Source organism: Dendronephthya gigantea, unplaced genomic scaffold (assembly GCF_004324835.1).
Source record: "Dendronephthya gigantea isolate DGI-Jeju-01 unplaced genomic scaffold, DenGig_1.0 000014F, whole genome shotgun sequence".
Lineage (NCBI taxonomy): Eukaryota > Metazoa > Cnidaria > Anthozoa > Malacalcyonacea > Nephtheidae > Dendronephthya > Dendronephthya gigantea.
Window position 1 is genome coordinate 2,827,657 of NW_021163024.1, and position 24,893 is coordinate 2,852,549.

Genomic DNA, 24,893 nt, shown 5'->3' on the forward strand with positions numbered 1-24,893 from the left:
ATTTTAATCATATCAAATTTTAACCCCGAGTTAGGGTTACCGGATTTTGAACAGCCCGCCTGTGGTATTATTGGAATGGGTCATTTTCAATATTAAAAATTGGTGGCACAACTACATTTTTAAAGAAGGAACTATGTATATTCCCTTTAAATCTGAAGACATGTGCGAAAGCCCGTGATTAGATGTTTAAATAGACGACGTCGCCATAAAATTGTGATTAATGTTCGCAAAAACTTGCATGTTCCGCCCCTGACAGAACAGAAATAACGGCAGAAGGCATTGATCTGGATACATCATTTGCTGCACCAAGACTTACATACTAGCTTTACTGGCTTTTTCTTTTTAAATCGCAGGCTTTGTTCGTGGAAATGCTCAATTAAGCTAGCAACACACGGGCTAGATTTTTCGATGCTTTCTTATACGAAATATTTTGGTTAATATTACCTTTCGAGTTGTATGGTAACCCGCTGACTATTCCATTAATAACGACTTTTCCCCCACGGTTGATCACGATCTGGAAATGATTAAGTCTCACTATGGCCTTTCTTGTGCATGAAGGACCTTTTGACCCGCGTCCACATATTTCATTTTTGGCAATTACCGTAAATCGCCTTTGAGTATCTCTTGCCAAAATGTAATGGCATTTTCCTTGAAAGTCGTAACACTTCTTATTAAATGTCACGTAATGTGGGTCACCAGTGGCACTGCATGTGTACCAACGCCCTATTGTTAGTAAAGTTTTCTAATTATTAAAGGTATTATACCAACATAGTGATCACACACATCACGCTCGCTCTGGTCATGCACTTCTGTAGTTAACATTGGTACTAGCGTTGGTTTAGTTCCCGAGAACCGATGTACTTGCATACTTAATTGGGGATATTTCTCTTAACTGTTCCCGGGCTGAATCTAGAACGTGAATGTGACGATTTCTTGTTGGGATAAAGACAGGATAAAATCTAAAATTCTAAACTGATTGTTAATCACCCTAAACTATCTATCCCGGCTTCCTCGTCAAAGTCTGCTTTTGTGCTTGAAATAAACGAGAGCTATTATTTACTGTTAGTGTCAGCATTTGAAATTTTGGAGTACGCATACATACATATTAGCGAAAATGCGTGGTTTAAGAAGTGTTCGCCTTCACCCAATTATTTGGGTAAAAGGTATATGGTATGACAAGTGCAACATACACATAGGTAATTGGGTATAATAGTATAGCCAGTGCAACACGCTTGCTTTTATAAACATGAAGTTAAATTGCATGCATCGAGTAGCAGCAAACCACCATACGATTTACATACTTACCTTCCACGTTTTGGATGACAATTCCGGTCACGACTGCGATGCTGAAAAGAAGCTTGATCATTGTTGTCTGATACTTGTCCTATAATGAATTAGAGAAATGTTTCGGATTGAGCGTCGCTTCTGATGCAGTGAAACAAATTTAGACAACATTTACGACTGCTAAAAAGAAATCTTTCACCGTGCCATATAGAGTCTGGAGGAGGCAATCATCGAAGTTTAAAGCATAAAATAATTATATACATGTTTTGGGGGAAGTTTAGATAAATGAGAAAACAGATATAATTACAAATTTATGAATACAATGGTAACTTCTGAAAATGTTGTGTTTTTAAACGTTAACTTCAACAAAAGACGCCCAATTTTTACACCCCATGCAGGAAAATCTGCCCATGGTCAGTTGCCACACAACACGTGTAATGTATAAACTGCATGCAGAGCTCTTGAAGACGTCGTGAAGACTCTTTCCCACAATTTTTCAAAAAACCTACAAATTTTTCGAATGCCTGGTATAGTTCATGTAATGGTTCTTTAACGCGTACGATACATTACAACAAGTGAATTTGAATTATATAAATAATAACCTATAGATTTCCTCTTGACGAAAGAACAGAACTTGTTGTCTAAACGACTTTTCGGTTGACTGAATACGGCTGAATGTATATATGTTTGTTAAAAAAAATAAATTCTTCTATCTTTATATTGTTAAATGTCTTAATTTACAAAATAGTTTCCGAATTAAGTAATAATTACGACGTTGTTAATAAAAGCAAGCTTTTCGCCTTGTGGATAATTTCCTGTCAATAGACCTTTCTTTAGCTTTCAAGCGCGCAATGCCAGACGGTATCAAACAGCTTTGAGTTACAATATCAATACCCTTGGAAGCTTTTGTTTGTAAAACATTGCAGATTATTTGTTTCTTTGTTAATTAAACTAAAACGCTCCTAAAAATAGACCTTTCTCCATTTAGCAGCACGCGCGCAATGCGTGACTGTAGTTGATTATCAAAATTCACTTTAGCTATTATGGCGCAGTATTCGGAAGTGATTTTGATTCAAAGGAATGTAGCCGATTTTCAGCTTGTTTATTTCAAATAAAAGCATAACGCTTGTGTTTTGAGAGAATCATAACCTCTAGCGATATGTAAAAATAATGGAAAAATAGAGGTAGTCAAGGACCAGTATATGAGTTTGTAGCCATTTCATTTTGGGACAGGTAAACTCAACTGCTTTAAGGTAAGTTGGTATCATGGTATGGTATTACCACCAACAACATGGCGGATTGCAACATGTGCCAAATGAACTCCGATGTAAACGATTGTTACTCGGTAAATGATTGCCTAAGTAATCTGATAACGCTACAAATAAACGACTATTATGGTGAATATAATATAACTACTGACCAAAAAAGGGAAGCTAAAATGGAAGGAAAGCCATGAAAATCTTATAGACTTTGTGAAGAAAATACTTAAGCTAAAGGAGAAATGGATGTCACCCAATGGACGTCAAAGCCACAGATTCGATTACTATCAGATTTTATACTAACTCGAGCTCAGGCTCTCTTATAATCCAAAGCGAAAAAGGTGAGTCATTAGCGAATACTTTAATCCAAAAACTTACGAACATGCATTTAAATCCTATGGCGAATATTATTGAGGACGATATACTGACTCGTTCGACCCAGGAATTTTGAAATTCCGATGATTCACGAGGTATGTCTATCATCTCAACGACTACATCAAATACAGGACATTTTAGCATTTAATGAAAATATTTCAACGCAGGTAAATAAGGACGATAATCAAATCAGACATACACATACAATTTCAATAAATGATTACTCATATACCTGGAATCGGCACAGCTAACACCCTTAGTCATAATTTATTATAGTATGTTCGTGAGTTAGAAGTTACAGTAGAGAAATCGGTTGGCTACTTTGACATATTTACGAGCGAACTGCGGTCACGGAATAATCAACCGAAATTAGAGCATCTCGTACTTTAAATGAAAATCTATCGCTCAAGGAAGAAAATTCACGATTAAAGAATAAAATCAACGATCAGTCATCCTTAATATGCAACCTGGACACAAAGATAAAAAAACTTAACAATGAACGAAACAGCATACTAACAGTTGTAAAACTGCTAGATGTAGAGAATTAAAATACTATTCAACTCCAGCAACAACAACTAGCTCATTTACATACTAATACATGCTATCAACATACTGGTGTCTCATGGTATAATACACCTAGCCGATGAAATGGGCACGAGTGTAGTGTAAACGGGGCTTATACACTGTTATTTTCAAGGTGTTATTTTAATCCCATTTCGCTAAGTCACTATTCGAATTCGCGCACCCAAGATTTAATCCTTCAAATAGTGTTAATTTAATCCCAACGAGGTGTTTTTTTAACTTCAATATTGGGGTTAAAGTAGTTCAAAATTTTTAATACCCTTAAAAACCGTTTCAGAGGGTATTAAAATAACACTTTGAAAATAACAGTGTATCACCATCAGCTGGAACAACAATATCGTCAACAACATCTACTTTAGCAACAGAAGCAACAACTCCAGCATTGTAACCTAGCTCACTCAGCAAAATCAGCTGTAAAAAGATCGGCAGCAAAATCACTTCCTCAGCCACAGCAAACTCAACATCTACCCCACCAACAGCAACAACAACCCCAGCAGCGTAACCTCGTACATCAGAATATGCTACAACAAGATCAGCTGCAGCAAATTCCTCAGCCACAACAAACTCAACATCTACCCCAGTAACAGCAACAACAATTCCAGCAGCGTAATCTTATACAGCAAAATCAGCTTCAACAAGACCAGCAGCAGCAATTTTCGCAGCCACAGATAACTCAACAACTACCTCAGCGGCAGCAGCAACAACAATATTATTTACGCCCCGACTACGACACCTCTCACTCCTCACTAAACCGAACTCAACAAAATCAGCCATAATGTCAGCAACCATTCCAACAACATAATTGAACGAATACTCACAAATCCCGCGAACCTCCTGCGTGACTCTATGACAAGAGGTATCAACACGAGGAACTTGAGAAGGTCAAATCAAATAATGTGACCATTCGAACTTTTCCGGGAGAGACAGTAACTGACATGATGGAGTACGCAAAACCAAGTCTACGCCTTTAACCAGCTAATATTATTATTCATACAGGAACCAACAATTTGAAATGTTGTGAGGTAAATGCTTTTGCTGCAAACATCTCCAAATTCTGCGATGAAAACTACAAATTCTGCCCAAAGGCTGATATCTCGCTCTCCCAAGTAATAACTAGAACTGATAGCCCTGGTATTAAAGACAAAGTCACTCAACTGAACAACCTGCTTCAAGGTCTAGAAACCTAAACCTAATAAAACAAGAAAACATTGATGACAGAGGCCTGGATAGATATGGTATTCACCTTAATCCATCTGGTAGTGACCTTATGGCGAGGAACTTAATTAACTATATTCAGCACTTTTAGTAATACTAGATTACATATTTTAAACGGCTTGAATTCCAACCAACCCATGCCAAAAAATCGAATTAACCGACAATCCCTTTACTCAAATTCCTACGAAAGGCCTAACTTTTTCCACTTAAACACTCAGGCCATAACAAAGAAATTGGCCAAAGTCAGACTCATGTTTTTTAATCTATTAGGGTTCGATCGCAATAAAAACAATATCATATTCTGCTTCTCTGAAACTCATTTAGACGCTAGCTGGTCTGGTGCAGAATTGCCGATTGGAGAGTTTAACCTTATTAGAAAAGATCGAACTTATGCCTCCGGTAGACCTTATCTACACCTCTCAGAAAGATAGGATCATCAAATCAGGGGTGCTAAATATTGGATTAAGCGACCATCTTCCAATTTTTATCTCAAGAAAAATTAACTCTGAGATTAAGACCAAACAAAGCCTCCATACGATTATTAGCTATCGTAAGAAGAAGGATTTTATTCCGAGCGATTTTGGCAATGATTTAGTTGAAGTAATTCCCACAATTGTTTATGAAATTCTTGGTGACCCAAGCGACCTCTTAGACCTTTGGCATTCTCACTTTATAAAAGTTTAGAACAGACATGCACCTTTGATTAAGCGTAGGGTCAGAAGAAACAAACTAACTGGGTGTTTGAAGTATGAAATACGAAGCTCTGGTCGCCAAAGAGACTATTTCATAAAACAATTCCTAAAAAGAAAAATTCCAATGATTGGAATGCTTACAAAAAATGGAGAAATAGAATCGTTCATATCATTAAAAAATCAAAAGAAGACTACTATAAAAATCGTCTAACTGTTCTCATACATAACCCACAACACTTATGGAAAATATAAAAGATGTCTTGCCTACCAATGACAATGCATCTAAATAACTCTTAACATCGACGGCAAGAAGATCAGTGATCCTACTGAAGTTGCCGATCTCTTTAATGAATATTTCTCTTTCATTGCTGACAGTCTTCAAAACAACCCAATTTTTACTAATCTTCGATTCCAAACAAATCACACACAGAAAGTTTTCAATTCCATCGATGACAATCGATGACATGAAAAACATTGCTGCCTCACTAGACCCAAACAAAGCCACCGATCTTGATGGTATTCCCGCTTATTTCATTAAATCCTCAATTCAATCATTGGCACCTATTATATACAGGGTGTATAAAAAAAAACGCAACCACTTAATATTCATGAATATCCTCTTTGTTCTACAACACAAAAGACGTTTGGCCCCTGGAATGCGAGAAAGCTTGTAATCATATTCTAGCGGCACAATCGTCGGTAAACAAAGTCGGGTGGGTAAACCAACAAGCTGAATTGAAAGTATTTAACGAGTAAAATGTTATTTACAACTTATTTTACAAGGTAGACAGTTAGCATTCAAGTTATCATGCACGACAATAAAAACTCGTTGTTCGGTTGTTAGCTGCACCATTATTAGTTTAGCTGATTTGACTATCAGCAGTTGAACTGTACGATTAGAAGCCATTTTAAAATGTTGCTGATTCATATATGAAATTTCTTAGTGAAAACAATATTTTGTCGAATTGTCAGCATGGTTTCCGAGCTCACCATTCTTGTGAATCCACTTTAATTTTAATTTATGAACACCTTCTTGATAATATTGAACAAGGTTTGATTAATGGAATGGCTCTTATTGATTTCTCCAAAGCGTTCGACTTAGTCCATCATAACATATTACTCCAGAAATTAAAACAATATGGAATTACACCCTTGGCTTTAAGATGGTTTAAGTCATTCCTGAATGACCGTTAACAACAAGTATAAATTTAATCATCGCTATCAAATCCGGCATTGATAAAATCAGCCATGCCCCAAGGCTGTATTCTAGGCCCAATTCTTTTTCTTGTTTTTATTAACGATTTACCCGTCTACATCAGCAAGTCCAAGCCTTTTTTGTTTAGAGATGACTCTACTATAACCTTTTCCGGAACTAATGTCCGCGAACTTAGTTACTCTCTAAAGTCGAACGTGCCCTCAAGTGTCACGTTGGACTACTCCCAACAAAATGTCTCTTAATTCAAAAACGACTAATATATTTTCCCAAATTTCCAGAACTCTACCCAATAACTATTGAGATCAACAACAATATTATCATGGAGATTTCTTCTGCTATTCTACTTGGAGTAACATTTGACCAATATTTGAAATGGGATAAGCAAATTCAAACTATCTACAATATAATAAACCCCAGACTCTATCTATTAAAACACATACGCAGTTACCTTTTACGTAAATGTCGTATTCTGTTATACTGTGCATGCCCTAATTTACACACATCTACTATACTGTTGTACACTCTGGGGAAATGCAAACAAAGAACTAATAACGTGCCTACTAAAACTAAAAAACGAGCTGCAGGACTAATTCTTGAAATATATAGTTCAAAACATTTTTTCTTCAATTAAACAATGAAGTAGGTCATATTAATGAACTTAGCTGCATCAATGAAACCTTTTACATCACCTTTTGAGGGCCATTGGGAAGAATACCTTAAGGTAACAGTGTAAATCCCTTATTACATAAAGTTTTAATTGAATATTCTTGAAAATACATGAATAACAAAACACCTAGCAAGCAAATAACAATGTGACCGGTTTCTACTCGGCAATTAATGGGGCTAGGAGCAGTGTCAAATCAGCGAAAATTGCCCAGTCAAATCTTATCCAGGTCTTTCGCTAGTGTTATTGGAATTGATGTAAAATACGAATGGTTTTTTTATTCGAGAAATAGCCCTTTCAAAATGAAAGATGATCCCTGACTGATGCTATCTTCCTATTGACTAGCTCCTCCTCTAAGAAAATGTGGAATGTTAAGAAGGACTCCTTGTGGGAGATCACTGTCAACATCAAAGCTGTGATCTGCCATAATTTGATCCCTAGGCTCAAGTAGCGCTATAGTATCCCACAATCTTTAGTTATTTTTTTAAAACTGGTTCGTTCAGCATATAACTGATATAACGAGGACACAAAACTAGAATATCTTCTTGGGAAAATTCCAATCAACCCTTTCGCCGTGTTATGATTTTTATATGAAGAGAACGTAGCTGCCACTGCATGAATCTGGGCGTTCAATAAGTAATTATGTGCAATCTAAGACTACTCTGGTCGCAGGATAATTTTTTCAGAAACATCCCGGCATACTTTGGCCAAATTGGTAGGGCAAGTAATCTTTGGTGTAAAAAAGCTACCCATGTAATCCAAATTCTGGAAACATGTGAGGTCGATAAAGAAAATCTGTGTGCCGCATCCTCGAACAACCTACATGCAGCGCATTCGGCTCAGCACTATAAATAATTCTTGATGTGGAGATAACATCCTAGGCTTTCCATGCTTTGTTTGACTCGCAGAATTTAAAGTACGTGGTATTAGAACCATAGTATATCAAATTTTGACATGTGGGTGAAAGATGTTTAAAGAAGGCACTAGAAGTTACATAGTCAGGAAACCATTATAAAACTTAATATCATGGTCGTTACCAATAATTTTTTCTAGCCGAAAAGCACATTTATCAGCAGCTTCCAGCTTTCTCTGCAGTTCTTCACACTTTGTTTTTAGAGTATTCATAATTTCTTTAATTTCCAAATCGCATGAAATCAGAGGTGAAAATAAACAGTCGTTTTCACGTGACTGAGCACATTGTTTTAGAACCGCCAAGGAAGGAACAAGTTTTTACGATATGTTTTGTAGTTTTACTGTATGTATTTGTAAGCGCATATTTGTAAGAAACATAAATTATTTAAACAAAGTTTCGGCTATATATCATAACAATATGAACAGTTTGCAAAATACTGCAGGTCTAAAAAGCTGCCTTCGAGCTTTGACATTCTGACGAATAGTTAACTCAGTATAGGTATGTTATTTAAATATTTTTCTTGACTTGAACATACTCTTGTTCTACCTAATATTAAAATTTTCAACTAAATTTAAAACCTAAGTTTATATTAACTATTTCTAATATTAATTTTAGCTATTTTGAACAAAATAATTTCCGAACAGATATTGTATAGAAACGCGGGTGCGGATAGGCGGATGCGGTTAGATTCTTGGATAATAGTAGAAAACGCGGGTAAATTCTTGCAGATAATAGTAGCAAACGCGGGTAAATTTATATGGATAATGGTAAAGAAAAGCGCGGGTAAATTGTTTTATTACGAAGAAAAATAACCGCTTAAGTTACAGATTAAATAATTTCGATTTTGGACGGGGGGCGAGATATACAATCATTTTAAATCCAGGTTTTTTTAATTAGTTTAACTTCGCACAAAGTCATTGATAATATGTTCCCTCACATAAACGATGTCACCCGAATCAGTCGTTTATTGAAGATCAAAACTAATCAACTGTTTCGAAAGGCACTTATAAAAGGCAAGCGGCGAAATGCCTTAAATTTTACTATGCTTTTGTCCTTGTGTTACGCAAGGCTTTATTATGTTTAGTTATATGCATATTAAAATCGTATAAAAATAGAAAATATCACCTGCCGTGCATGGATGAGTAATTGATTATTGCCACAAAATGCATGGGTAAATATAATTTTGGCCTTTCGCAAATATCAATTATTTTTGCTTCTGCAAGCTTGACAGTTTGAGTGAATAATTAATGTAGTATTAATCTTAGTGTTGATCAGTTTGACCGATCTGTCGTTTTTAGGTAAACAGTGGGTTTGGGTAAACATGTAAAGTTTACATACCTTAAAAGCCCAAGCGAAGCGAAATTTTATCTTAAAAACAGGATGCTTTAGGCAGCTGCAAAGTTCTCATGTCAATCGACTGTGTTTTTTGTAATGCGCGGTCGAGCATTTTAAGGGTTACGTCAGAGAAAGTTTAATTCGATTAAAATAGTAGAATAAATAGTTAAGTTATAAAATAAGGTTCACAGAAACAATGTTTGATAATTTTAATGCTTGTTGATGATAAATATTTTAAGTTGTGAACATTTGAAAGTATTGATCGATAGAGCTAACGACCGACTCGACTAGTGCGTCAACGCCTTATACAAACAAGATATGAGAGCTGGAACGAGCTTCTAATGCCAACCCCCATTTCTAACTAACAACGCTGATTGGTTGGATAAGGATCAGTGTACTCTGGTTGATGACGTGCGCAGATGCCCCTCGACCGCTACTATAAAAGGGCGTGCACAACACCCCAACCTTCAGTGGACTAAACACGAGAGTGGACTAGCTTAGTAAAAAGCATATGAAACGTTAAGAAGCTCAACCTGACAGAACGGACAACCTGACAGAACGGACAACCTGACAGAACAGAAAACGACGAAGTTCCGAAAGGACGAAATTTGAAGAGAAGAGAAGAACGGAGAAAGAAGAGAACATTATTGAACTTTAGTAAACCCTTGTAAAAGATCTCCTACCTCGCGCACATATAAAACAAAAACGTCTATTTATAACATGACTCAAGAACGTCTCAAGTCCCTATGTCCAATTTTCGCTTCAATTTGACCAGATTCAAAAGGACGGGAAATTATTGTTTTTTGGAAGTTTTTTTTAAGCTGATAACGAATTACAAATAACCTACAATACGGAGTTCAGAAGCCATGTTCTTGGATTTTGTTACATTCGTTACGCTAAGGGCTTACGAAATGTAACAAAGTGTAAGTAATTGCATGAACAAAGACACGCAGTCACATGCGAAAACAACAGCTTTAGGCTTCTGTTTAATAAACATCAAATATGGTTTCGTATTTGCTAGATGGATTTTGTTATTTTTGACGTTTCACGTGACTTTAAACATCTGCGATATTTGCAGTTATGTAATCAGGATGGCAAGGTGAATAATGCTAATATTAGGTGGGAAAAACTATACTATTGCTTCCAACCTTCGTCTTCGATGAATGGATAGGTAATAGAAGTTAGTTTAGTTAATAAGGTAGTGAATAAAGGTAAAGAGTTGACAGTTTCTTGTCACAGCATGCCTCTTTTGGGCGAAATATCTGTAAAATAACAGTTAACAATTGTTTGATAATAAAACAATTTACCTGTGTTTTCTACAACTACCAGAAAGAATTTACCGGCGTTTTCTACCATAATCCGCAAAAATATACCCGCATTTTCTACCATTATCTGCAACAATTTACCCGCATTTTCTACCACTATCCGCAAGAATTTAACAACGTTTTTAACCATTATCCGCACGAATCTATCCGCATCAGCCTATCCGCACCTGCGTTTTCTATTATGCCATTCCGAACACTGCGCCATGGCAACTATATACAATGAATTTTGATAGTAAACCACCGCCTTGAGCGCGTGCTGCTAAAAGGAGAAAGGTCTACTGAGAAATCACAACTTAAATTGAACTTGATAATCAACTACCGTCACGCATTATGCGCATGAAAGCTAGAAGGGGAAAGAGCTAATGCGCGTAAAGGCTGAAAATTTGGTGCCCAATATACGTGGTCTCAAAATTGCAAGTCTTAACATAAACAGTTTACTAAAACATTGAATTAAGAGCATGCATGTATAATCAGCAAATTGATATACTAGCGATCAACGAAACCAAACTCGACCTTAATGAAACATGGACTTAATTTCCCTTGAAGGTTACACCTGGGTATCGAGGAATAGGAATAGATTTGGCAGTAGCGTTGGTTTCTACATATGAAATACTATTAATTTTTGGACTAGACTTGACTTAAATAAACAGGATATCGAAATTCGTACTGTTGAAATTAATAAATATAAAATGAAACCACTTTTTATCTCAACATGGTACCGGCCACCAAACTCTCCTATAGGCTTGCTAGGTAAATTTGAAAACGTGTTACAATTAATCGACATGGAAGATAAAGAGAGTACTATCCTAGGAGATTTTAACTGTGACATACTTGACATCGACTGTAGGAACCAAAACACGAATGAGCTTAACTTTATTACAAGTTTTTATCAATATCAACAATTGATTGATGAGCCTACAAGAGAAACTAAGTATTCGAAAACCTTAATTGACCACTTCTATTCCAATAAAAGAGAAAATATTGTTTTAGCAGGAGTTTCTAAAAATATCTATTAGTGACCACTACTTAATATTTGGTATAAAAAAGTTTCCATCCTTGAAGGGCGAGGAGCATATTATCGAATTTCGTTATTTCAAAAATTTTAACGAAGAAAATTGTCAAATTGATGATACTCAAATAGGAACTGCAGGTAGAGACATAAAATCTATTACAGAAAGCCTGGCCAATATTTCAGACTGGATGTCAGCCAACAAATTAAGTTTGAATAAGAGCAAAACTGAGTACATGCATGATAATTGGTTCCCGCCATAATATTAAAAAGTGTGCTTCCGATTTACTGATTGAAATTGAAAACACGCCTATTAAGTGAGTTAGCACCACTAAGTCACTGGGTCTGATGCTCGATGAGGCTTTGACTTGGCATTGTCAAGTAGAACTCATTACGAAGAAAGTGAACAGGAGTTTTTATGTTCTGAGACGACTTCGAGAGTTCTCTGACTTGAAAACTCTTGTTACAGCTTATAAAACCTTGGCCTAACCACACTTTGACTATTGCTCACAAATATATGGGGATGCCCTGGAATTACGTTGCAAAATAAACTGCAACGCTTAAAAAAAAGGGCAGTCCGTACCATTACAAAGCGTGGTTATGACTATAGGTCTGTAGACATACTTAATGAACTTGTAATACCAAATTTGAGTGTTAAAAGAAATAATCAATTATGGACTACAATGTATCAGGTAAAAAATAGCCTAGTTCCTGACAATCTCATTGACCTTTTCAGGAAAACAAACGCGGTGCATGACTATCAAACTAGACAGGCTGAGCATAATCTTTTACGACCTAAGCCAAATACAAATTTTGATAAAAAATCTTTTCATACAGAGGCCTAGGTGCAGTGGCTTGGAATAATTTAACATCCAATCAAAGAAACTCTGAATCTTTAAAGTGTTTCAAAAGTAACTTGATAACTGTAGTAATATGTCTTAGTGTGATAATTGTAATTTTCATTTCCTACTATATTCTATTATTATATGTGTATAGAGATTTATGCCCAGCAGAATGATGAAATAAAAATCGTATTTCACTGTGTTGGACGTACGATGTTTTTCACGTGTGAAAAAATGCAATACACTGTACGTTTTTGATTGGACGTACGATATTCTTCCCACGTGAAAAATTGTCGTATGTCATTTTGGCGGCAATTTGTTTACATTTTCTTTCAAGATAGCGTCGAAATATAGAAGTGAAATTCAAACATAATTCTCATATTCAAGATATTTTTACATTCAGCACATTCTCAAATCTTTCGGAAAGAATATCTAACTGCTTTTGAACAAAATTACAAAGAAGCTGAACGGTAATAAATATGTTTTGATGCATGAAATTTCAATTTTTCTGCTCGCTGTGTTTTTGTATACTAAAAGCGTGTCGTTGTCAAATTGATCTCTATACACATTTAATAAACAAATTACTTCATGGTTGCCTCGTTTGTACGATTATTATTATGAACTCGTTGTGAAGGATCGCAAACTCACTCGTTCGCTGCGCTCACTCGTTCGTATTGCGATCCTTCACAACTCGTGCATAAAAATCGTACGCACTCGCCAACCATGAAGTAATCCCTACTAATTTTATTAATACTTGCATATAACTTAATCCTAATTTCTAACTATAGACGTAAATGCACGGCCTATTGGAAGATCACTTTTCCCTCTTGTAAATATTTTTTTTTCTTAAACCATTGTGATATAGTGCCGTGGGTAAATCATTTAATAAAAATAATAATAATCCGAAATTGCTACCCTCCCACCGCGCTTGGCATCAAGCATCTTGAACCCAGTTTGCTGTGCTGAGTATGTAAGCCGCAGGACCGAAACCAGAACGATAATTTGGGGTGTTTATTCATACAACTAGGATTACAAATTATCAGTAAAAAGTTGCGAATGAATACACGTAGATAGTAACAGCAATATTGCGTGTCAAAAACCTTAAACTTGTTTATATCATGATAAAGGTGTACAATATTTTATCGCCGTCATGTGATGAGAATTCTCACCCGAGTTGAGATCGCACATAAGTTACATAAGTGCGAATCTAATGTATCACCTATGGTATGTGTGCTCAAAAAATCATCCTGACAAACAAAAATCGCTGAAATTGAGATGCACGTCAAGAATATAGGGCAATTATTATTTAGCGCGATCTCCCTGGCCGATTTCTCTCTGAGCAATTCCACTTTCAACAAAAATACGTCGGGCAGAACTTAGTATATGAATAAATACCACCAATTGGTTATTCGTTCTGGTTTCGGACCTATTTGTAAAATTTAAATACATATTTTTTGTAGAAACTATATATGAACGAAAAGAACCAAACTTTTGCATTTCAATTACTAAAATTTTTGAAGATATAGTTAAAAAGTATCACAATCGTAACAGTTTGTTTCACGAGTAAAGTGCTAAATTTCAGTACAAAGTTTTTGCCAAACGTTGTGTAATTTTTTTTTAACATAACCAGAAATTCAGGACATAATTACCATAAAAGTTCATAATGCGGAAATTTCGCATACTTTTTACGCGTTAATGATCTCCTAAAATGAATAAAGGCTGAAGACAGGATTCTGATATAGCAATGTGTATTTATACTTTAATTTATCAAGAAATAACAGCTAAACTAGTTAAATCGTTTTCTCTCAGACTGTGTGAAACGAAATGGATTTATTTTTGTATAAATATTTCCCTAATAATTATTTTGCATTCATAATTGACGTAAAGGTTTGAATTTTCCCTACTTATATTTATAATCATTATTATACCTCATTAAATCAGGTTTTCTCTGAATCAATATTTTATTTACTTGGTGAAAGAAAGATCAAGTTCCGCTCTTGTCTTTTCATTTAATTGAATTGAAGGCTTGAGTGATGCTTGGATCCGAAGGACCAGCTCAATCAACTGTTGTTTATTATGGTTTAACTGGTTGCTTATTTTTAGTAAATTTCATGTGAAATAAATTTCATGTATGAAAGGCCATTACCAAAAGAACGGTAGGTCAAAATCAAGAGTAATATGATTTGAGATATCTGGTGTATAGTATATAGATAAATTTTACTCGCGGAGAAAAATCACATAGAAACTATGTAATAAACGACTTTACTAAATAAAAAGTTGATTTATTTCGCTTATAATTTTCAGCCTTGCATCACTTTGATGCACGCAGAAAATTCGAATGTGATTTTGTTAACTATCGGTATTACAATAATTGTCAAAAATACGAGTAAATTTTTAGGATGGAATATTGACATCAGTATTTTTTATATCGTTTCTTTGCAGATTTAAACACTCATAGCTATGTATAGCAAGCTCTAAACATAAGGAAAAACTGCACAGCAGACACGAATGTTAAAACATCGCGACTAACAATCTTCAGTACTTAAGTATAATTATTCTGTGTCAATCTGTGAGGCTTTACTGCCCGGGCTTTTTTCAAAGAATCTTATAAGCAGTGGAACTAAGAAATATTGTAAATAAGTAAATTTATTTACCAATTCTTAATAGCAAAGATATCGGTTTAAAACCTTTTAAACAACTCGGGCAGTGGTCTGCATATATCACATATAACGACATGTTAAACTATTGCATTCTGACAGGTATAAGAGCCCAAGTCATAAAATATAAATGACTGGATTTTCCTTAGCACTTAGTATAATTGCAACTCTGCAAAATATTACACGCAAATAGCCCCCTAAAAATAGCTAGTATAAAACTACGGTGCATGTACGAGGATAATCAATATGAATTTTAGCTAAACATCTAACTTAGACCATTTATGCATATCTTTGTCAATAAAGCATAGATTTGCCCTTTCTCGTCTCATGCTCGCAGATTTCATTCTTAGAGCGATTATGCATAAGCGCGTTATCAAGCAAGAGACAGTACACTAATATTTTAAGTGTCGTGAATGGATTTAAACTAATCAAAATGCGATGATTAATCACTGCAACATATGATTTCTAGGACTTTTAACATGATTTATCATATAGACAATTCCTAGTTCTTATTGTTTCTTTACACTCAGATAGGAAGTTTGAAACGTAAGGTGACAACTTTCAAGCAAACTTCAGGCTTAATGTAGAAGATTGTTAGTAAAGGAAGGAAGTAAATACGAACCATTTTCGTAACTTGTTTTTGAATATAAATTGCACCTTTTTCAAACTATTTTGGTTAGTTTTGCATGAAAAATAACTTACAATTTCAAATGTCTCTTTTTCTTGCTTGATGATTCCCTTACTCACCGCGAATATTTCTGAAAAGTACATATGAGATCAAGTTATCATATATCCTCTGTTCTGCTCTGGTGACCCTGTTTTGACGATTAGTAATGAAACAGGTAGCTCAGGGTGTCCTAAAAATCGTGCAAACTGTTTCCGAAGTTTCACGTGACATGTAGAGAATAGTTTTCCTTAATAGGTCAGGAATTTGTAGTTTGTAATCTATTGTTTCTTATAGCTATATGAAGATATTCTTCAATTTTAGGGCTATAGTGTCGAAATGATTGGGGAAAGGGATTTTAGCGAAAAACATTGTGAATAAAAAAAATTACAATTACATTAAGAAATGTGACTTTAGTTAGCTATCGGTATTTCAATTATTTTGTTACCTATTCTTTAATTCCTAATGAGTTAAAAGAATCTTCACTTCAAGTTATCAGACTGTTACATTTTAACAGTATTTAGCATCAAATGTGGTATCAACAACTGCATAAAATAGATGAAATTACTTCTTCTTCTTCATATATAATTTATAGAGCTTGGGCAGAACAGCCTGAGGGTTATTGTTTGCCTGCTTAGCTAGGCGGAAAGTTTGTATTTTTTCGAGAAAGTCTTCAAATTATTTAAATGTCGTTTCGCAAGTCATTTTGTTAAAACATTCAGAAATCAAATAACAGCAAATTTTTTTTTATTATATTCATTTTGAAATCAACGATGTTTCTTGCAATCTCCCTCTACTCAGTGCAATTACCATTATACATTATAGCAAAGATATCGGTCACAAACCGAATTGAATTGATCATACTTTATACAACAAAGAGACATTTCTGGAAATGAAATGCAGTTACTTAGTAAATTATGAACGACTGACTCCGTATCGCGGCTTCATCATGAGCTACACGTCAACCTGTTTCATGACAAGCAAAACTACATGTTAAACTGTTGCATTTTGACAGGTATAACGTACATGCAGTTAAAGTCATAAAGTATTAACTACTGGATTTTCGTCTATAGCGCATGCGCATTTATCAGTTGCAAGTCCGCAAAATATTACACACAAATAGCCCCCTAGAAACAGAATAAAGTTACAGTGCATGAGGATAATCAACATGAATTTTAGCTATACATCTAAATGTGTAATCTAAAGTGTTTTTTTTTGTATTTTGTCGAAAACGTCTTCAAATTATTCAATTGTCTTTTCGGAAGCTTTTTTTTTAAAACATTCACAAATCAAAATGAGCGAATTTATCTATGATAATGGCAAAGATATCGGTCATAAACCTTTTAAACAACTCGTATACAGTGGTTGGCATACATCACATAATTACAGTAGAGCGCCAATTGTCGATGAGGTGCGGACAAGAAAGTGTTCAGATGTCCTCTGGATTTTCGTCTCATTTACTAATTGCCACTCCGCAAAATATTACATACAAATAACTCCCTAAGAAACAATAAAAAGTTACAGTGCATCAGGATAATTAACATGAATTTAAGCTATACATGTAATTGTGTATACCTGTGTCGATAAAGTGATTATAGTAAAATGTAGATTTGCCCTTTATCGTTTTATTCCGGCAGATTTAATTTTTAGAGCGACGATAAGCCTTAGCAGGAAAGTTTCAGTACAGTAATGTAGAATAATGCTTCAGTAAGTGTCATGAAATAATAAAAAATGTAATGATCAATCGCTAGAACACATGATTTCTTGAATTGCTGAAATGAATTATCATGGTGCAACTTGCGAGTAGCCTTTATGCCTATTGCAAAAAAATATTACTAGAGTGAAGGAGAAATAAAATCTTCCGAGTCATTTTTGTAACGCTTTCTTTAATATATCTTGCCTCTTTTTCAAACAATTTTGTTAGAAGTGCATGCCTTAAAAATACCTTATATTCAAATTCAATTTTTTACTTCCGTGATGCTTCCCTTGTTCGCCGCGAAGTATTTCTGAGTGCATATGAGTTTTATTATTCCGTATTCAGCTCTGGTGACACCAAACAATCGAAAAGAAAATAGATCTCATGTAACAGGTCATTAAAGGGTATCCGCAAACTATTTCTAGAGAAAATTTTAAAAGATCTCCTATAGTTAATTAAATCTATTGTTTCTTGGATATATTAAGATGTTAATATTCAATTTGGGGAAAATTACTACTAAAAAACACTGAAAATTACAATTACGGTTATATAAATTTGGGGTTATTATGGTTATTCATTTCTTGAGAAAATTATTGTTTTCACAGTCAATGAACACCGAAATATTTGTATAGTGGAACAAATCGTCAAGCTGGATAAGCTATGCTGCCTTTTTGGGGCTGCCTACATGAGCTTAGTTACTCGAGATGCAACGAAGCGTGAGATGATTTTGAGGTATTGAAATGAACAGATAACATGATCCTGGCAGTCGTATTATCGACACAACAATAGCATGTGCTTGTTTGGTATTTTAAAGACTTATTTCAATACCTCAAAGTCCTCCTACGCTTCGTTGAACCTCGGGTAACCGGGCTCATGTAAACAGCCCCTTCTCCGGGCTCCGGGTATCCGGACTCATGGCAGTGTTCTCATTTCTTAGGAAATTTCCTTAGAAACGCTCGACTCTATTGAGCGGAGGGAGGAATATTTAATATATTCTTTTCAAATGTTCCTTGTCTCAGATTATTCAAAACATCGACCCTCCCCGACAACGACCTGTAGTTTCGGCTTGGATTTTTTTTATTATTTTCCTCTCGGGTCGACCCCCAGCGTCGCTAGCTGCTGGCCATATCGCTCTAATCGGGAACCTGCGCACAGGTAAGTTGCTAGTTATATCACGTGTTGTATTCACTTTGGGCATAATTATTTCGTTTCACCTTCGAAGCAGTAAAGTAGAATCAATAAAGCGATCAAAATGCTAGCAAATGCTTTCCTCATCTTTACGTTCATTACACATGTATACAACTGCACACGCCGAACACAGCAAGCCTACACCGGCTATCCTAAGTAAAAGATGTAGAGCGGTTGTGAAATGGCTGTTCTGTGTCTCTCCTGCTTTCAACATACGACCTATAGTTCGGTATATTGTTCATTTTTATTACTAGAAACATTTACGACACAAAATTTGCATAGCTGGGCTGGCTACGCCGCTGTGAATGAAGCGACCATAACACCTAGTAGGCGTCTTGTTTAGTTTTAAGTTGGCCCTATTAATTTTAGAATTCAAACGCCATACTTCATGTTGCATGCTCATACGATCATGGTGATTGAGTTACGTGGCTATAAAACAACTAGCCTTGTCCATTTTAGATAGTTATTTTACCACATTTGATGCTAAGTTTTTTGAAGACGCTGCCACGCTCCTCCCTGGTTATATCAGAATAGGCTTTGTATTAATAATCCATATTTATGCACACCGACTAGATTGGATTGCTTTATTCTTGCTGTTCCTGATAATAATGTGTTTTATATGTCATTAATCCCCCAAAAATGCTTTCGAAGTGCATGATTACAAATTGTTTCCCACCTTCCGTGGTTAGAAAACTATTCATCTGTATTCTTCTAAAATACCACGTTTGTATAATACCACGTTTGTAAGTTTTTTCAAGCAACTAGAATATACACACTTTATTTCTGAACCAAAATCAAACAGCAATATGAAAAATTAATTAGCCTAGTTCATATTAATCTAACTCTCCAGCAAGCAACAAATAATTTCGTTGTTTCGAGTGGGATTTGAGATCACATCTACGGGTGTCTAGACCGCTGTTCTAGACCGCTGAACCCTTTTTTAAGTAAAGAGTTTAATGAAAGAGTTGCGAAATCACCAATGAGTAGGTTGCTGATTAACAGCTTCCCTCGTTAAAATTTCGCGCATGCGCATAACTAACAAAACTTCATGATATAGAATTTGTACAACTTTGGACTCCGCAATGTAATGCAATACCCGGGTGTAATTCCTGATCTTTGTGTTTGCAGTATATTAAATCTTAGTATTCCTAAATTGACGATCCTCTTTAAATATTGATGGTTGCAAAACTGAAATTTTATTGCTTTCAAGCAATTTTTTTACGGTTAAAAAAATCACTATCCGGTGGATAGCGCTATCCAGCCTTTGCATAACCGGCCCCAGGATTTAACTATATGCAAAATATAGTTACGAGTTTTTTATAGTCAACTCCAGCACATAATAAATTATAAGACTAAGAGTAAATTATAATTTAAGAAGAGCTATAATGTTTATAATACAGCCGGTTTGACATTATAAAAGTGTTTCTGCACGATTGATTTTCCAGTCCAAGATTATAATATGTCTATTCTCTCGCACATCATATTGAACGTTAATTGAAGCAAGCTATAATTTAACAGTTTGTTTGCGCTATTATTAATAATAGAGTTATTGACGCCCTTGACTGCACCTGGATCTGAAAACTTACCAAATAAATATATCCTGCGACATGTTTAAGGACTTTCATTAACTCATGTCAATAATTATTTTCCAACTAGAGGCGCTTCCCAAAATAATTAGAGCGGTAATAATTTGATTGAAATCGTTAAAAATATTGCGGTAAAGCTGCATTTCCCGCGCTAAACGGATGTAAATATCAATAAACGTGAATGCAAAATACCCGTATTCTGTGGCTGTACTGAAATACACCAAGACCGGTCTGGCCGTTTTTACCGTATAAAGAAAAGCACTCTGGGATTACTAATACTGCCAGCAATATACTTGATTTAGTTTTAACAAAATATTCCTGAGCGGGTTCACGGTTTATGCACATTTGATTGTCAACTTAATACAGACCATGTTGGATTTTCTTTCTTCGTGAGAACAATAATGACACGGGTAAAACAGTCACGTTACGTTTATAACTTTAATCAAGCTGGTTTCACCGGATTGTGGACATTGGCCTTAATAGTAATAATATAATTCAATGTTGCTAAAATTGGAGAGTTACAACTGTTGATATGTTCACCCTTAAATTCAAGATCAGTGATGCGAGGTCGCCTAAGTGGATTGATGGGGAAGTTATCACTCTTTCCAAGCGAATAAAGATAAGCTTTCGAGGTTAGCAAAAAGATCAAAATCACCATCATCATCAGGCATCACGTTCTAAACTTGAATGTTTTGTAGCGTTTTGATGCTTTTTAAATTAATCATCGGGTTAATATTTTAACAGCAGTAGTTGAGCTGGTAGGGTCTATAAAACGTCTGCAGAAAATGGGTGACGTTAACTTCAATATTATGACTATATATTCTACCCTAACACTATTGAAAGAAATATTGACTATCCACCTATTCCCACAATGACTCATTTCATAATGCAAACTTATATTAATAGCCAATCTAGGTCTAGCTCATGTAGCATGCATGTAATTCTTGTTACCTATAATAATATATAATTACGAATAGCTAATAAGCAATAACACAATATCATAAGAGCATAATCCCGGAGCGAAGCGCCGTGCGAGGGTAGTAATTCCGCCCGGAGATTAAGAATTACACTCGGGTATGGTGGGAGAACATAGCGGAATCCAAAGTTGTCCAAATTCTATGTCATGATCATCATAAAGAACTATAAACAACTGTCATGATTATAATAACATATATCTCTTAGTCGTGTAATTTATAATCTCTATGATAGACGTTGGATTGTTTTATTGGTTAGGCGCATGCGCGAAATTGGAACTAGGAAAGACTGGTAATCAGCAACGCCCTGATTTGCTGAGGCGGAAAGTTTGTATTTCGCCGTGAACGTCAGAAAACTGTCATTTTGCAAACAATTTGAAAACACTTTACAAAATGAAATAAGCAAAATTAATATTCATTTTTTTGTAAACTTACGTTCTGATTGGTCGATTTGTACATTGGTCGTTCTGATTGGTGATTTTGTCTATGCCGGGGAAGCAGATCATTGACAGAAGCAGCTCAGAGTTTTGCTTTCACAATTCCGACGTGTCCTTCATGGCAGATATTGACTGCTCGGTTGTGTAGGTTCTTTGGGATGACATCCGGCGGCCTTGCATAACCAGTTCGTCAATGTACAGTAGCTTTTGAGAAACTTGGGCAAACTTCTTCAGATCTTTGTCTGTTTTACACACTCTCTGACTCCCTGCTTGTATTTGCTAGACGAGTTTTCTTAACTCTTGGTCGTTGTGGATTTCTTTCTTGATTTCTTTGCATTGGATCACGATTGGGTTTGCATGTCTCTTGAACGATACTACGAATGACCAAATCTCGAGCCTTTGCCGACTTCTCGTCTTGTTTGCTTGTTTGCTTAACGATATTGTATGCCTTGACAGGTATTCTTCTGGGCTGCTTTTTTCGGGGCGGAATTTCAACTCAAAATCGAACTGCAGCAACCATCGCTCGATTCTCATTGGTGGTCTGCTATAGGGGTTGTTGAATGTCGATAGCATGCAGCGGTCGATGGTCGGTTTCCGCGGTGAACTTACTTCCGATTAGGTACATGTAGCACTTTTCGCACGCCAATTGAATGGCCGGGGCTTTTCTGTCGATTTGGGAATATCTTTTCTCGACGTCCGTTAGGCTTTTCCTTGGGCATGTCACTGGCTACCATCATTGCTGTTTCTTCTGCAGGAGGATTAGACCGAGACCACTTGGACCTGCGTCTACTTGTAGCTTTGTTTCAAGACCAACTTCGTAGTACGTCAGCACTGCATTACTTGATAGGGCATTATTCAGCTGCTCCAACGCTTTTTGCTCTGTGCTAGTCCACTTTCATTTTGTTCCGTGGTGCATGGTAAGGTTACGAAGTGGCATGGTTAACTCTCCGAGAGGGATGACGAGTCTTTTTTGCAGTAACTCATTTTCTACTTGTAACATACACGTCAATAGCTCCTGCTCCACTGACGAAAATACATCCTCAATATCTTCCCCAATATACTTTATACCAGATCCAAAATGCAACTCAGTACATGGTCTGTATGACTATACTCACAACTCTTTGTACTAACAAAACGTCGACTGTGTTATGAATAATTCTTTATCGCTTTCACTACAACCTGCCAATCTCTTACAGCTTCCAACGGAATTTTTACTGATATGCTTCTATCCGCAGTCCTGCATGACGTTTCTGCGTTCGACGCGATCAAAATGTGACGTTTTATCTGGGGCTTTAATTTACTATCGGAATCACAATATTCTTAAGGAAATGATTGATTTCATAATTTCGCTGAAGTGAAGAGCAATAATTGAAATTAGCTTATTTTTTTAGTTTAGCAGATCGTAGAAACTGCCCAAGGCCGTGCCAAAACGGCTACTACTTTTTCAGTTACTGTACCTATAGATTAGCGGTCTGGGGCCGGTTGTATCAACCCCGTTTAGCTTAAACGGTGTATAAGTCAAAATTAAATAACACTCTTACATCTCTCTTGAATGAGTCAACATGAATATTATGCGCTGAATATGTAGTTGTAAACAGTATCTTTGTATTAACAAAAAAACATTTAGTTCGCTTTTTTTTATAAAAAAATAGACTTGCTTTCTATTTTGAACTTATCCACCGTTTAAGCTAAACGGGCATGATACAACCGGCCCGTGCTAAGTGTCCGGCGTTTGTGCCTAATGCGACAATTCTATTTTTCATATTAACACTTGACGTAAAACCGAAAATAGATGTAAATTATTAAAGTCAAAGAAGCTACAGCTCGTTTGTCATAAACATCTGGTGGTGTATTTTCTTAGTCGAGATACGATTCTTCCTAAGATTCAAAATTAATTAATAGTCTATAATTATGAAGTTGTCTACCATAAATATTTAGATTTATATGATAATACTTCATACCTGTGTATAAACCAGCGCTAAAAAATTGAACCACAATTCACCAAATGAATGTTTTCTTTGTTTGAACGTACAGGACAATAATATAGACAGACATTTCCATCTGTTTTCTAAGGTTTGTAGTGACGACACTTGAGGGGCAGATCTAGCGTTAGGCAGAAGTTAAAAAAATTAATTTTGACACCTTCAATTTTATCACGCTATTTTAATTTTACCATGCACGCACTAACGCGAGTTGGGACCGACAGATTTAAGAGTAGTTTCTTACCAGTTATGACAAAATCTTAAAACAAATCTTGTAATAAAATAACAAATGTTATTAATTTACTGTAATATAATTTCTTTTTTTATAATTTATAGTTATAATTACACTAGTCTTATTGTAATTCACCGTTGGTGCGAATTTATATAAATTCCTAATGAATCTAAAGTCCTTTACTTGATTTTGAACAAGTTTACTTGTCATTGGAAAAAAATAAATGTCAAAGTTGGGTGTACAGACGAACAATTAAAACTCGTCACATAAAAACTTGTCACAGAAAAATTGTTCTAAATCTAAATTCCAATTACCCTAATAACAACGATAATTGGCCATGCATTTGTAAAGAATATTTACAATTTTGAGGTGTAAAAATTGGATTCTACGAAAAAGAAACGAGAAGTAGAAGTTAGGATTGCTTGCCGGAGTCGTCGCCTTAATGAATATTGGCTATAGTCAATTAACATACAAAATAGACTGGGCAAGATTTGAAGGACGCTTGCTTCCGTAAACGTAAATGTTATTGTTTTAATTGTTTTATGGCGTTCATTTTCAAAATTTGTGTTGTAATAATATTATGATACAAATTTCGCGTGAAAATAGGTTTTGTACGGGCTTGGTCCGTTTACACTGCTCCGAAACACACATGCAGGATCACTTTTCATACCACCTCAAAAGCGGAGTAATTTCCGCGGCATGTGCACCAGATTGCAGCGGGGTGTAAACAGCAGCCCGATCCGGTACGAGAATTGCTCCGCTCCGA

The 24,893-nt window shown here is 35.6% G+C and overlaps 1 long non-coding RNA gene across 1 annotated transcript; it reads right to left on the reverse strand.

Annotated features, from left to right (window-relative positions):
• Positions 1–500: 500 nt before the first annotated feature.
• LOC114519845 lies at positions 501–16,117 on the reverse strand. Its single transcript, XR_003686624.1, has 3 exons — positions 16,071–16,117; positions 1,306–1,384; positions 501–723 (listed from the first exon to the last, which is right to left on the reverse strand). It is a non-coding gene; the product is annotated as an uncharacterized LOC114519845 (long non-coding RNA).
• Positions 16,118–24,893: the final 8,776 nt, after the last annotated feature.